This window comes from Vidua macroura, chromosome 18, assembly GCF_024509145.1.
Source record: "Vidua macroura isolate BioBank_ID:100142 chromosome 18, ASM2450914v1, whole genome shotgun sequence".
NCBI lineage: Eukaryota > Metazoa > Chordata > Aves > Passeriformes > Viduidae > Vidua > Vidua macroura.
In genome coordinates this window covers 4,104,395-4,119,885 of record NC_071588.1, presented here as the reverse complement: position 1 = coordinate 4,119,885, position 15,491 = coordinate 4,104,395, and positions in this window count along the sequence as shown.

The following is a 15,491-nucleotide window of genomic DNA, read 5'->3' as shown; positions in this document are numbered from 1 at the left end:
GTATTTGTGGAAATTTTTTTTTTCGCTGTCAGATCAATTAAAAATTAATTCGAAAACTTCCCGAGCCTGGGAATAAGAAAAAATTGTGACTCAAAAAGGATTAACTTGAGCGGGAATTTTTCCCCACCCTTTTTATTGCCAACTTTAAGCGCTGGTGGGGGATTTTAGGGGGTCCTGGTGGCAGCTGGGACACTCATCCCCTTCCCGGTGCTGGCTCTGCTGTGATCCCAATCCCTCAGCATTCCCGGCTGTGGCACACAACGAGTCCCTCCAGTTGAGGAGAGAATTCCAAAAGGCTCCAGAGGAATCTCTTGAAGCTGGTTAAGGCAGCACCTTGTCCCAAATTTTTGGGAACCTCCGCTCCCAAAGCCACATCCAGGGATATGAGCTGGGAGCCTGGGGGTGTCCAACACATCCACAGGGGTTCCTTCATCCCGCGGGGATCCCCATTCCTGATGGAGCCCCTGCTGGGAACGCAGCAGCCGGGGGAGGGCTGGATCGCGCCCAGGGAAGCGCAGCCTGGGCCCGATCCCTGCGGGATTCGCATCCGTGTGCCAGGAGCCGTCCGGCACCTCCCGGGCAGGCGCAGGGACGCGGCTGGACCGCGGCGCTGGTTTCCATAGGAAACCAGGCTGGGAATGCTGCCTCAGTCCCAGCCTGGGGGCTGCGGAGCTGCTTTGTGCTATTTTCATCCTCCCGGGATTGTGTTCGGCCACTCAACGCTCCCTCCCTCCGGCCAAGCTCTGGGAATCGCGGGGATGGGATGGGCTGGGCAGTGGATCCCATTGCCCGAGGGCTTTACAAATATTCCCCCCAAACCCAGCGATTCTTCCTTGTATTTTCTAACAACAGGGATATCCTCTCCCTCCGCAGCTCCCCAGGGGGTGTTTGCAATTCCAGCTCTCCTGATGAGATCACGCTGCCCTCCCCTGGGAGCAGCACCTGTTGGAATAAAGTTTGGCTTCCCAGGACCCTCCTGGGACAGCAAATCTATTTTCCTTATGGACCATGGTGCAATGGAAGCGATTCCCAATCCCTGCTCCCGGCGATGCTGCACCAGAAGGACCCAATTCCGCAGGGTTTTAAGGGTTGTTTTTATCCCAAAAACATCGAGGTTATTGCCAAGGGACTTTTGACATTGGCCTGAAGTGTCCCCAGATAAATCCCTACGTCAGGGACGCTGGATTTTGAGCCAAAAGTGATTGTGGAGGTTCCTGGCACCAGCCTTATCCAGGGAAATGGAGCCAGTGGCTCCCAGTGCCCAGCACCGGGGTGGCTTTCACTGGAAAAGGGCAAATACTGGGTGCCCACCCCGGTGGGGACACTGGAGGGACAGTCCCCTCCTCCCCAGCACTGCAGCCCTCGTTTATGGGCATTTAAAAACCCTTTAATTACCCGAGGGCTCCTCGGGAAAAAGAGGATATTGCATTATAATATTGAAAAAGCTGCATCCAATCTCATTTGGAGGATTAGGAAGTACCAGCACACACACACACACAAATAAAAAGCTGGAAATGGGGAAATTGCTGGAAAGATCCTCAGCAGAAAGGTCAGAATCTCCAATTTAAATGGGATGCCCGGTGCTGTTGTGCTCTGCTCCATAATGTGGGAAAACTAATTTGGGATTGAAGTCACATTTGGGGCCTTTTGGGATTGGAAATTCAACTTTTTTTTTTTTTTTTTTTTTTTTTTTTGCCAGGGGGGAGCAGGGTACAGCTGAAAGGGAGTTTCTCTCCTGCTGCTCCCTGCCATTCCCATGGCAGATGCTGGAGCAGCATCCCAGAGCTTTTCCAGACGTTTTTGCCATCTTCCCAAGGAGGAGGCTGTGCTTGTACTTCCAGATCTGGGTTATTAGCGAGGTGGCATCCAGGGAAGGGCAGGATAAGGGGCCTCATTTCATTTATTGGTGTATTTATATCCCTGCTGACCTCCCGGGGTGCTCCTCTGCAGGTGGAAAATGTCCCTGCAATCCCAGTTTTCCCGGACTGGGGAGCTGGGCTGAGGTATCAGGGATAATCAGCTGATTAGAAGTCAGTAATTAGCAAATCTTGCACTCTCAGTGCCTCTGCCCCACCTGAGCTGTGGGGCAGGGAAGGGAATAATGCCCAGGAATCAGGAAAGTTGTGGAATAACGAGCTCCTGCTGGCCTTTCCTGCTCTTCCTTTCTGCTTCCATTTTCCAGCGGTACAACCTGGGCAGGAGCAAGCTGGAATCACTGAAAAGGGGCTGAGCAGTTTTCCCGATGGGTTTTAATTGCCTTTAGGGATGAATTTTGGGGATCTGGAGGGGCTGGAGGCAGGAAATCCACTCGAGTCATCCCCAGGAAAGGACGGGCCAGCCCCTGGCGGCTGCGGGGGAATTTTGGGCAGCCTCTCTTTGGAACGGGAATCCACGGCCCTGTGATCCTTCTGGAGCTGCTGAAGGCTTTTCCTCGGTTCTGGTGTTTCCCTGCTCCCCCGGGAAGCAGCCACGGTTCCCTGGGAATTCCGTGAGCCTCTCCCAGGAAACATTCCCGGAGGGCCCGCACCTCTCCTGCCCCGCTTTTCCTTAATTAACTCATTAGGATGCCAGTGCCAGCGATGTCTCCAGGGGGGAGCGCCTCTCCCGGCGCAGGCAGTGATGGATGCCCAATTGCTGCTGCCTGCAATCCCAAAAAACGCCCCGGGGCTGCAAATCCGGGGTCATTCTAGGGTAAAAGGAGGGGAAAAATAGGAATTGGGATGATGTAATGCTCAGGGTTTTGTTGGAGCCGGGAGTTTGGACACGGAGCTCTGGAGTCTCCGTGTTGGTTTTGTGATTATTTGGAGTGGGGGGAATTAATAAAAAACCAAAGAAGAAAGAGGCAACCACGTGGATTAAAACTGGAAAGAAGAGGATTAAGGGATTGAAGGGAAAAGAAGTGCTGGGAATGCAGATGGAGGGAATATTTCCCCTTTCAGCCACTCTGCCTGTGGGAAAAGGGGAAAAAAAAAAAGGTTTTGATAAGCTCTTTAAAAAATTCATGAGGTTTCCAGCACTCTATTTGTTTATTTGTTCCCCAGGGATAAACTCCTGGAATACAACATCCCATTTGTCAGCAGGGCCTAAATCAGATTGTCCTGCTAATAAATTATAAAAATCAACACTTTGGGATTGTGCTGTTGGCACAGGGTGTGTGTTGGGGGGGGGGGAGGGGCATTTTGGGTCAGGAAACAAAGATTTAGGGCAGGAAGGGATGGTTTGGGGAGGAGGGGATGGCTCAGGGAAAGAAGGAATGCTCCATGCAACCTGGCCCTGGACACCTTCAGGGATCCAAGGGCAGCCACAGCTTCTCTGGGCACTCCCCACCCTCCCAGGGAAGGATTTCTTCCTGAAATCCAATCTAAATCTCTCCTTTTTTAGTTTAAAACCATCCCCCCCTTGTCCTCAGCAGCGCAATTCTCTCCCTGAACACAAAGCATGCCTTAAGCCAGGCAGGAATTCCCAAGCAATGGGCATTTTGTAATCCATGCAGCTGCTTCCAGCTGATTTTGGGCTCAGGGCTTTGTTTTCCAGAGCTGGTGAAGTCCAAAACGTGATGGAGACTCCTGTCAGGGGTGTCCTGAGTATTCCTGGTGCTCCATGAGGAGGGGAGGCACATCCCAGCTGCAGCTCCCATTCCCCCAACGCCCCCCTTCCCTTAAAAAAAGGGATCGAATTTCCATTTCTTCCCACTAATTCATGGATCTGGGTTTGTCTTTCACGTGTTGGAGTTTGTAAGCTGCCCTTGGAGCACAGCAGGCACTGGGATGAGCCTGTGCCAGGAGAATCCACGGAGGCATCACCAAACAGCTCCTGGAATTTCTTCCTGCCCTGCAAACTCGGGGCTTTTGGAGGAAAAAATGTTTGAAAGAGGGAATTTCTGGAGGGATGAGGGGTTTGGATCAGCGAGGAGTTCCCCAGCTGCACCCACCCTGGAAGGGCAGCGTGTCCTGGATGCAGGGAAATAAATCCTCCAGCAGCTCCTGGGAGCCTCAGGGATGATTAAATCCCTGGGATAAGGGTGATGGATGTGGGGAAGGGCTGGAGCAGAGGCAGGGACGATGATCTGCCCTGACCTGGGCAAGAGGCAGCTCCGTAAATCCTCGACCACGGATGGACAGCACACAAGGCAGAGCTGGACATTTTCCAGTGAACATTTGGAGTTTTGGAGGCTGAGGCTGTGGCTGCTCCTGGCCTTGGCCCTGGTGGTGCTTTTGGTCTGGATCAGCACGTTCCCAGCTGGAGCAGGTCCCCAAATCCTGGTGGCAGCGCAGGTGTTTGGCTGGGGGGGGAGCAGAGGAACCATCTGTGTGCAGGGATCATCCTCACGCTTCCATGAGCTGTGAATCCAGAGGAAAAGCTGCTTCCTGTGGCTTTGCCATAGGATTTTGGCTCTTCCCTCAGCTCTGGCTGATAAATGAGCTGTGAGCTGCTCCTCACCCTCCCTGGGGAAGGTTTGCACTCCAGAGGGGGAAAAGCTGGAGAACAGTGAGGCAAATCCAGATTTCTTCCAATGTGGAATGGGGAAACTCAGGGAAACCTTCCAAAATCCCCATTTTTGCCCCATTTTGCCACCCTCCCTTGGCAGCTCCTGGCAGAGGGATTTGCTCTGCCCTCCTGAGGATGAGGAGCATCCCAGGGCCGTGATGAGGGCAGTGGGGTGGTGGGAAGGAGGAAGTGCCACATCACTGTGTGATGGCCACCGAGGCAGGGGTGACATCCTCCCACAAAACAGGGGGAGATCCCAGGGGTTCCTGGGGGGTTCCATCCCCTCCAACCTCTCCTTGCTGGATCTGGAGCCCCTGGAGCACCTGGAAAGTTGCTCCTGGCCAGAGGGATCCCAGCAGGACAATTCCCCAGCCTGGCCCAGGGCAGGAGATTATGGAGCTTTGGAGCAGACACGTGGGATGGCTGTGTCCTACTTTTGGAGAGCAGAATCCAGTATAAAAAAAAAAAAAAAAAAAAAAAAAAAAAAGGAAAAAAAGGCAGGGTTGTAGTGAGAGCAAATATAGCAACGGGCTCTTCTGGAGTGCTACGAGTGACAAAACCCTGCCAGGGTGATGTCCTCACCATGGTGACATCCCCACAGCCTGGCATGTCCCCTGGGAATATGGAAAAGGGTTTGTTTGCCCCCCAGAGTCTCATCCTCCCTGCTGGGGAAGCATCTCCAGACACATTTCAGGCTGACACGAGCAGGGACTCCTCTCCTTTCCCTGGGGATGAGCAGCCAAGCGGCTCCTTGGCAGCGTCCTCCTCTTTGTCCTTGTGTTCCTATCCCTGATCCTGCCCCTATTCCCATTTGTGTCCCCATTCCTATCCCCACCCTGTTCTCATCCCTCATTCTGTCCCATCCCAGCCCCATTTCTCATCCACTTTCCCATCCCATTCCCCATTCCCATCCCATCCCATTCCCCATCCTGGGACGTGGGGATTCCACTCCCTGACTGGGAGCCCTCCCACACCACTCAATGCCCAAACTGGAACCAATTAACCCCTTAATCACTGAGTGGAGGCAAAGGGAGCTGGAGCAGCAGGTGCTGCTGGGGGACATTCCCCACATTCCCCCCGGAATTCTGTGACTCAGCCATGGATTTACTGCCCGTGCTCCATTATCCCCGATCAATAGAACAGTTATTACTTAATGGGCTAAAATTATCATTCTAAGGACCCAGATCTGCCTGTTCTGGCACTGATAATTGGGGGGGGGGGCTTAATGAAAATGTAAATCCAGGCCCATTAATCAAACAATTATTTGGGAACCACGAGACAGCCGGCGCTGAACCTAATTAAGAAATAAACAAAGTTAATCAGTGAGCAGAAAACATTTACTAATCAGAGAGGTACGTTGCAAGCAAGAAATACCAGGCAATCATTTATTAAACATTCCCAAACCTGCTCCACTCCTTAATAACCTGACATTCCAGCTTCCAGGAAGGCCCATCCTGGGTTTATTAAAGCATTTGTTCTGCTTTAAGGTCCGCTGGGTACTGCAGAACAGAAACTTATTACTCTGCCAGAAGAATAATTGCATCAATTTCGAATAATAGGGCCAGGGCCCCATTGGGGACAGGGGGTGGCACCTGATCCTGGGGCTGTTTGGGTTTAATTATTGGCATTTAGAGCTCGCCCAGCTCCAAAGTTCATTCTGATAAAAATAGAAGAATTGCAACGACACCTGAAGATGGAGCTGGTGACATTTCCTTTCCTCGAAAACCTGCTTGTCTAGGATAAATGGGAATATTCACTCCGAACTTCCTCCTGCCCAGTGTCACTTCCCATCATCTCCAATATTTCCAAAAACAGGAAAAGCTTCAGGTCCCTGAGCTGCTTTGCAGTTTCCCCTTTGACCCTGCAGCAGGGCTGGGATGTGGTCCTGGGGTTTTATCCATAAATCCATGGCTAAGCAGGATTCCAGTGCTCCCATCCCATTCCTGCTCCTTTCCATCTCTGGGATGGAGAGGGGTGGGGCTGAAAGTCCCTGGAATTGGGGGGGCTGGGGGGAGACCCCAGCCTTGATATCCCTAAACCCCCAGTGCTCATCCCAATCCCTTTTCCTTGTCTTTTTCCAGAGCCACAATTAAGGCCATTTCCCCCCCAGCCAGGCGTAGCTGTTTATCCAAAACCTCCATCATTAGGTTAATGATTCTCAGCAAATTATTTTATCCACAGCCTGGCTCATCTCAAAAACTGAGCAGGAATGTTGGCAGCTCCATCAGGAGAGACAGACACCAGAACCACGGGATAGTCAGTCCATTGTCCCTCCTTGGACATCCCACAATGTGCAACCTCCCAGGTGCTGCTCAGGGCCCCATCCCAGCTCCATTGGAACAGATCCACCAAGGAGTGGAGATGGTTTTGGTCTCCATCCATCCATCCATCCATCCATCCATCCATCCATCCACGCATCCCATGAGACACATGGAGGGCACAAAGCTGCAGCCCCCAGGCTCCTGCTTCCCAGTTTAGTGACAAACCCTCCTGCTCTCTGTAGGGATTTGTCTCCCGTTCCTGCACCACACAATGCTGGAAGCACTCCCTGGAAAAGCCACAGCCAAGAGGAATCCCCGGAGAGCAGGAGGATGCGAAGGGCAGGGACAGGAGGAAAGGGACAGGGATGCTGCAAGGACAGCCCCGGGTGTCTGGGCTCTGCTCCAGCCCTGGGGACACCTGGACATGGTGACAGGGACCTGGGGACAAGGTTTATTTGCTTAGCAGCCCCTGGCTCTCCTTGTCCTGAAGCCACCCCGTGTCCTCACTGGTGTCCCCAAGGCCATGACACCACTCACATCCCAACGCCATGCCAGGAGTGCGTTTCCCGTGCCAGCGCTGCATCCCGGCCCATCCAGCCTGGCTCCAGGGCTCCAACGCGCAGCTTGGTCCTCCTGGGAAGGGGACATGGCCCGAGTGTCGGGATGGCATCGCCTGGAAGGGGGAAAGGATGAATTCCTGGCTTGCTGAGCCCAGCTCCACAGCGCCGGCTCGTTGCCATTCCCCGGCGGGAGCGGCAGCGCTGCAGAGCCTGAATTATTCAGCTCCAGGAGGGACCATTCGCTGCTGGAGCAAGAGAGGGGAAGCTGCACCTGGAGCCGGTTCCTGGAGCAGCGCCCTCCCTGCATCCCGGGGCTGGCTCACATCCCGAGCATCCCAGCTGCTCCATGGATTGGGATTTGTCCCACGGATCTGCTGCTGCTGCTGCTGCCGTGAACTCGGCAGCGAGAGATCCATGGCTCCAGTCACACCTGCCCTGAGGAGTATCTGTGGAAAATATCTAAATTAAAAACTGGAGGGAAAAAAGAAGTCAATAAATTGCTGTGTTTCATTTCCATGCTGAGGCACAAAGCACTCAATAAATAAGTGGGGGTGTTTAAAAGGCTCCTTTCCATAATAACGCTTAAAATCTCCTCCCAGTGCATCTGTGGCTCTTCCACAAATTCACCAGCATTTGAGGGTTAAGGAGGTGCAGATTTGGGTCAGCACATTCCCCATCAGGCAGGGAGCTGATTTTCCAGGAACTGAAGCAAGGGGATGAATTCCCACCCCATCATCCCCCAGCCGGGGAAAACAAAGTGTGAAGTGGAGGGAGGGACCTGCCCCAAGTGTCCGTGGCAGCCTAAAGAGGTGTCAGACCCCTTTCCAAAGGCAGGAATATCTGGGGTGTAAATCCTCCCCATCCCAGGGACAGACCAGCATTCCCTGGCCGTGGCTACCCCCAAGATCTTGGCTGCAGCTGGTTGGCACCAGGAAAGGAATTTTAAACTCCATCTCAGCGTAAATCCTCAAACCCTCGCCTGAACTAAATGTCAGCGCACCCCACCTCCCTCTGCCTTTCTCCCCAGCCCCTGCGTGGGATGCTGACGAGGGTTTCAAGCTGACTAGGGGAAAAAAGACGTGGAAAACAACCCGGGATGGATGAATGTAACGCTGCTCCGCCAGCAGCTGTCCCATGGATGGACGGCCCTGTTGCCCCCACCTCCTCCTGTCACACCCTGCCCCGGGGACAGCAGCCAGCGGCCACTTCCACGAGCACAGGAGACCTTCCAGCACCTTCGGCCACGGCCGCAGGACCACGAGATTCCAGAGACTGGGAAAAGGTGGACGACCCACGCGGGTCCTTGCGTCACACCAGCAGGTTCCCAACCTGTGCATCAGCGCCTCCCCCGCAGCCCCGGGATGATTTCCAGGGCACCGACGCCATCCCCGTGTCATTTTTCAAACAATTAAAGATAAAGAGGCCCGAGCGCAGCTCATATTTCAGTGTTAACGCTGCTGCCAAATATCATCACGTCAGCGCCGCTTGTAAAACAAAGGAGATCGATAAGATTCCCACTCCGGGAAAGCAGCTCCGGCTCGGGGTTATCCTGGTGCACCAGAGCCCGCCTGTGAGCCCTTCCCAGGGACCTGCTGGGCCTTATTTTCCCTTTCCCTGTGTTTTTAATTCAGCAGCTGCTTAACGGGTTTTGCTTCGTTCTTCTGCTTCCTTCGCGAGTCGCAGAAAAATTGGGGTTGGAAGGGAATTAAAAATCCATCCCGTTCCACCCTCTGTTGTTTTCCCCTATCCCAGGTTGCTCCAAGTCCCATCCAACCTCACCTGGAGCCCTTCCAGGGATGGAAGGAGTCAATTTTTCAGGGATATAACCTACCTTGATTACACCTGGCAGAGCAGCTTTCCCTTAGGCAAGTTTTCATTCTCACTTTTCCTGCCGGTCTCCAAAGCCTTGTTTCCCTGAAAATTTTCCAGCTGCTCGATCACAGCCAATTTGCAAGGCCAAGACATTTAAAACATCCTGAGAGCAGCTGGGGATGAAAGGTGTGAGCTCCAGCAAGGTGAGAGCTCTTGGAAACTCATCCTTTGGGAGAGTTTTGGAGATAAGGCAGAGCCTGAATTCCCCCTCTGGAAGTGCCACCTGCCTTTACAAAGGAGCTGGAGTCACACGGAGCTGAATAACTTGGATTTTAAAAGGAAAATACTCTTTGTTAGAGGCTGAATAAAGCCCTGATTTGCCGAGGCTCTGGAGATCTTGGCTGTGGCACTCAGGGTTTCCATGACAGGGCTCTTATCAGGGAGATACCGATCAGCTCCTCGGCTCTGCCCAGCTGGCCCTTGATTAACGATGCTGACCCTCATCAGGGGACAAAGAGGAGTGACAGAGACACCCGAGAATTTCTCAGGCTCCTTCCCTCTCAAATTCGGCCCATCCTGTCTGCAAACACCCCCAAGGCTTCTCAGTGGCAATTCCCTTTGACCCGAACTAAATTAATTTTTTTTTTTTTCTTTTTTTTTGCTCCTTTTTGTCTGCCACAGCTTTTATTCCCCGGTTTGCCTCGATCAAGGCGAGCCTTTTTGTTCGGACAGCTTTTGAAAGGAGTTTGTAGGGATTTTTCCCAGCAAACCTGAGAAATCCGTTATCTCTGCAGCCCTAATGGATTCAGGGAGCTGCTCAGATCTCTGAAAGCAGAAAAATGCGGTTTTCCAGCCTCATTCCAGCTGCTCCATCCAGCTTGGAAGGCAGGTGCTGGCACCCCACTGCCCGATCTTCCCAATCCGCCCGTGACCTTTGGTGGGGGGCTTGCATTCATTGCCCAGCGTTCCCAAAATGTCCCCAGAGGAGCCGTGTCCGTGTCCCCCACACCGAGGATGCAGCGCCCGCTGCTCCCCAGCTCCCATCCCGCTCCTGCCAGGCCAGATTCCACTCCCAGCTGATCATAACCCCCCTGCATTCCAGGAAAACGCAGTTTTCCAGCTCTTGGTGCAGCAGCAGGATGGAAAAAGCTGGATCCACACGGCAGGGACTGGGGGAGGGAGTGATCCCCTTCCCACCCCCTGTGGGATGTGGGAATAACATCCCATCCAAACCCACCATCTCCCAGTTTAAACCCATTCCCCGTGTCCTGGACAATGGGGAAATTTGAAATGCAGTCCCCAGGGAAGAGCTGAGATGAGCTCAGTGCCACAGCCAGGCTGGGATGGAGTGGTGTTGGCTGGAAAAGAGCAAAGCCACGGGATGATGGGAGGAGGGTGAAAAAGGTTGGATTTTTGTGCTCATTTCTAATGAAATGCCACTTTCCACGCTGGGCAGAGCGGGCAGGTGCACAAATTATCCCAGCTGAGCCTGGCATTGAGCCAGTTCCCATGTGCTGGAGATCCCATCCCATCCCATCCCATCCCATCCCATCCCATCCCATCCCATCCCAAACACCCCCACACAGGGTGCATTCCTCATTCCTGGGCTCTCTCCCAGTACAAACCAGTCACCATTATGCCCAGTTAATATTTAAGCTGGGCTTAATCAGTCTCCCTTTCCTTTTCCAATTCCCTTCCCATTAACCCGTGCTACTTTTCTTGGAGTGTGGGGTCTGTTGGAATCTGGGATTTATGGTGGCTGCAGACCACTCCTCACTCCAACTGCCCTAAGTTACACTCCCATTCTGCAGCCTGAAAAAAAAGCAAAAAAAAAAAGCAAAAAAAAAAAAAAAAAAGCAAAAAGCTGATATTTATTGTCTGGATTTTTCTTCTCCAAAAAAGGTTGGGAAATTCACACAAGCACTAAAACACATCCTGCTTCACTGGCACGGGAGGAGCTGAGCGTCCCCTGAGGGTCTCCACTGGCCTCTCCCACTCAAGATCCAACATTCCCCTGTGGAAAAAACATCCCAAAACTCAGCTTCCCCCAGGAAAATCTTCATGGCCTCTCCAGATGCCAGCAAGACCTTCACCACTGCAGTGGCCAGTAGCCCAGAGGAGGTGGTAGCCACACTCTGGGCATTGGGGTGGAAAGAGAACTGTTTATTTTAGGCTGAGGACTGATGAGATGAAAGCCATTGATCCCAGCTCGTAATTACATTGTTATCTCTGCCCTGGGAGATAAAGAGATTTCTCCCTGCTGGCTTCTGGAAAAGCTGGGCTCCGAAGCGGATAGAGGAGGGATTTATTTATTTGAGCTCCTCTATTTTTTAAACGAAATATTAAAGAGGAAAAGCTTGGTTTATTTATTTTATTTTTTTTCCCCCCCAGGAGATGGGAAGCCAGAGAAGGTTTCTTTCCTGCTCAGTGCCCTCCTGGTGCCCCAGGATCAGGCAGGAGATGAGGAGAGCTCCATAACACGGAATTTTTAATGAATTATCCCACAGGAGGTAATCAGAAAACAGCACTGCAGGGCATGGGTTGGGTCACTGGGTGCTGCTGTGACCTCCTGGAGCCACAGGAGCCTTGGAGAGGAACCACTTGGCCTGGGTTTCACAGGAGTGGAACAAGAGCCCGAGACTTTGCCAACGCCTCCATCCCATGGCTTTTCTCCAGGGATGGTCCTGGCTCCTCTCCCAGATCAGCCAAGGACCTGCCTCAGGTCCTGGCAGCTGCTAAAGCTGCTGCTGCCATCCCCATTTCCCAGCCCCTTGGATGAAGAACAAACTGGAATTGATTTCCCAACCACTGTAAATTCCTGCTCCTCACTGGCCTGGCCAGAACCAGGATGAGAATCCAAATTTTGATTGCTCCAAAGGTCCAAATCCAATTAGCACACGAGGAAAGTGGCTGGGAGAGCAGAATGGTTCCGATGTGCTGAGGTGGGATTAAAACTGGGAAGCCACTTACAGAAGCAGGAGATTCAAAGGATGGTCCTGAACAAGCCCAAATTGCAATCCAAGGACTTTCCTTCTGGGGTGGCTGGGAAGAAAATGGGAGGAGAAATAGGAATTAGAGGGAATAAAGGTTCCTCTCTTATTCCCATGGATTTGAGCAGAATCCCTCTTTGGAATCATTTTCCATGTAGGAATTCACAACCAACCATGGCTGGTGCTGCCTCATCCACAAGCACCACAGCACCTTCATGCCAGAGAATCCTCATCCCAGTCTTCCTCTGGAACTGGATGCTCTCTCTGCTGGGACCTCTTGGATTGGATTTCTTGGCTGGGACTGGAATTCCTCCACTGGGATTTCTCTGCTGGCCACTTGCCGGGCAGGAAATGGAAAAGAGGAGGAAAAATCAATGAGAAGAACCCAACGGTGGAAAACAAAAACACCAAAAAGAAGTTAAAGCTCAGTTTTAAGGCTGCTGGACTTCCCTGGGAGCTTTTTACCCAGAGGACAAAGCCTCAGCTCTTCCCTGCCGCTGAAGGTTTGAGCGTTAGGAGCGGCAGGAGCAGGGTGCGGTTGCCCCAAAAATTCCCAAATTCCTGGGAATATCGGGACATCCTTCCGGCACCTCCTTCCCGCTCCATGCCTGGAGCTCCAGTGACATCTGCTGCTGTCTCTGGGCATCGCCACCGGCCCGGCCACCGCCACCCCCGGTCCCCGCCGGGGCGCACGGAGGGGCAGCGTCACCACCCTGGGCTCCCACCAGCCCTGCCCTGGGAGTTGAGCCTAAAAACGCCCCAATAAAAGGAAAATAAAGAAAAGGGAATAAAAGGAAATCGTTTCTCGGATGGAGCTGCCACCACCCGAGGGAGCGGCTCCTGCTCCCCAAACTGGGGGTGAGGGGAAAAAAATTCTCCCACCACCATTCCTGCTTTTCCTCAGGGCTTTCACTCCCAGGCACCAAGCGAGGGGAGCCCGTGAGAGATTTAAACCTGCACGATTTTACCCAGGATATTCCCAAACCCAGGAATTCCTGTTACCCCGAGCCAGGATCTCTCTCCCAACCACCCCAAACTTCTCAACATCTCCAGCCCAACTCCATTCCAGCAGCCCCACCCCACCAGGAACTCCCAGAACCAGGCCCTCCGCCCACCCCGTGAGGTTCCTGTTCCCCCAGGGAATGAAAGAAGCCAAAAATTTGTAATTTTTTTGGTCTTTTCCAATAGTCTCACTTTATTAGATACCACATCAAGAGAGGATGTTGTGCTGCATGCAGCGGAAGACTGGAGGATTTCTAATTCCTGTGTAACATTTTCTTTTTCTCTTAACCTTTGTAAACTGATATTTGGCTGTAAAATCACTGCATGCGAGTCTGAATGCAAACAGCAGTAGAAGAGGCTTTTCATTTCCCTTTTTTTTTTTTTTTCTTTTTTGTTTGTTTTTCACCATTCCCAATCCATAGGTGCATGCTTTATTTACAACAAAAACAAGTCATTCAGGGCAGGAATTACCATCAGAAAAACTGAGAAGAGGGAGGGGGCAGAGACCAGGGCTGTGGTTTTGCACGATACTGAGGAGACTGGCAAGTTGCACTTGATTTTTGGAGGTGCAAAGAGATGGTCTGAATATCCTTTTCCCAAAGAAAGCAGGCTGAACAGGGAATGGGAATACAGGATGGGATAAGGGTAACCTTAGGTGAGTTGTTCTGCACATACAAAGGAGGCTGGGCTGCTGCAGGACTGGGAGAAATTAAGGAATTGCTTAAATAATGATTTTTAAAGGCTTTTTTACCCTCAGCCACACATTTCCCCAGCACAGCTCCGTGCCCAGGTGCTGCTCTGGGTATGGCCAGGAATGTTTGGGCCAGGTCCATCCCTCTGGAAAGGGTGGTGGCAGCTTGGAGTCATTAAGGTTGAAAAAAGGAGAGTCCAACCATTGATCCTGGATCCCACCATCCCACAGCTCAGCTGGGCCTGCAGCAGGGAGGCTTCAGCACGGGATGCAGAGGGAAACAGTCCAAAAGAACGGGATGGTTTCAGTCTGGTCCTGGCCAGAGTGGCTCAGGGATGCCACCCTGACTGGCACAGAGGCAAGAATTCCATGAAAAAGGGGAAGATTTCCAGGTGTTCTCTTCCATTCCACCCCAAGCCAAGCCACAAGCACCATCACACCACCTGGGGTGATGGAAGAGGATTCCCAGCTCTGGCTGGACCCTCTGGGGTGGGGTGGGTTGGCTTTTCCCACCTGGAGATCCAGCCTGTGTCAGGCTGGGCCAGCTCAGCACAGAGGGGTTTGTGTCACCCAGGGCTGGGGACACTCAGGGCACATCAGCAAGTTCTGCTGGGGGTGGGGGGAAATAAAGAAAATATCAGGAAAACAGAACTCATCCAACTCAAAGAGAGGGCAGCTGCAGCAGAGGGTGCAGGGGACTCAGGGGGAGGTTTCACACCTCATGCTCAGTGTGACAAAAAATTCCATTTATTCCATAGTGCTCAGTGTGCTCCTATCCACGAGGCCTGGGGTTTTCCAGAGCCAGGGAATGGCTCCAGAGCCAGGGAATGGCTCCACTGCCCAGCAGCAGCACCTACAGAAAGTCTGTGCTCTCCTGCTCTCCAGACCGAATCCAACAGCTCCAGGCCATCCTTAAAGTGCAGGCTGAGGGTTCTTGTGCAGAAAACTGGGAAAAAAAAACAAAAGAAAAGCAAACCAAAACAACCCAAGTTTGGAAGTTCTCAGACTGTTCCAGCCAATTCCAGGAGTTGTGGTGGTTTAAAGCAACAATCCTTGCACACATCAGGGGGCTGGGGGAAGTAGCAGCTCCCTCAGTTTCCCTCCTGAGGAACAGTAAATCCTTGGAAGCAGGAGGGGTCTGAGGGGAGCCAGGACTGCCTTCAGGGCTCGGCCAGTCACTACTACACAGCTCAGAGGTGAAGAGGAGGTAGTCACAACCCTAAAACACAGCTGGGCTCCTACAGCAGCGGAGCCCCCGAATTCCTCGGGTGAAGGAACCCCCGGTGGCGGCCGGAAACAACAGGAACCAAGCCAAACCTGCTCCCCTGCGAGCACAGAGCTCCCTAAACCCTCCTTGCCACTGTTACTGTGTTGGTGGTGGATCTTCTCAGCAAAGGATGTGCCACAACATTGCTCAGGTGGGCCAAACCAGAGGTGAAGCTCAAGCAGGACTCGCAGGATGACACCGGTGACACCGGATTTGGCCTAACCACGACGACACGGACACCAGGCGACGGTGACACCCACACCAAAAGCCAAGGAGCTTTTTCGTTATTGCAACTGAGGTATTGAGATCACACAAGCAGGACAGGCTGATGCTCCCAAGCCCAGCACTCCCATCTCCCCGGGGGGAGACGCCGGAGCCGCGAGGAGCGGAGGCTGGAGGGACACAGAGCGTCAGAAACGC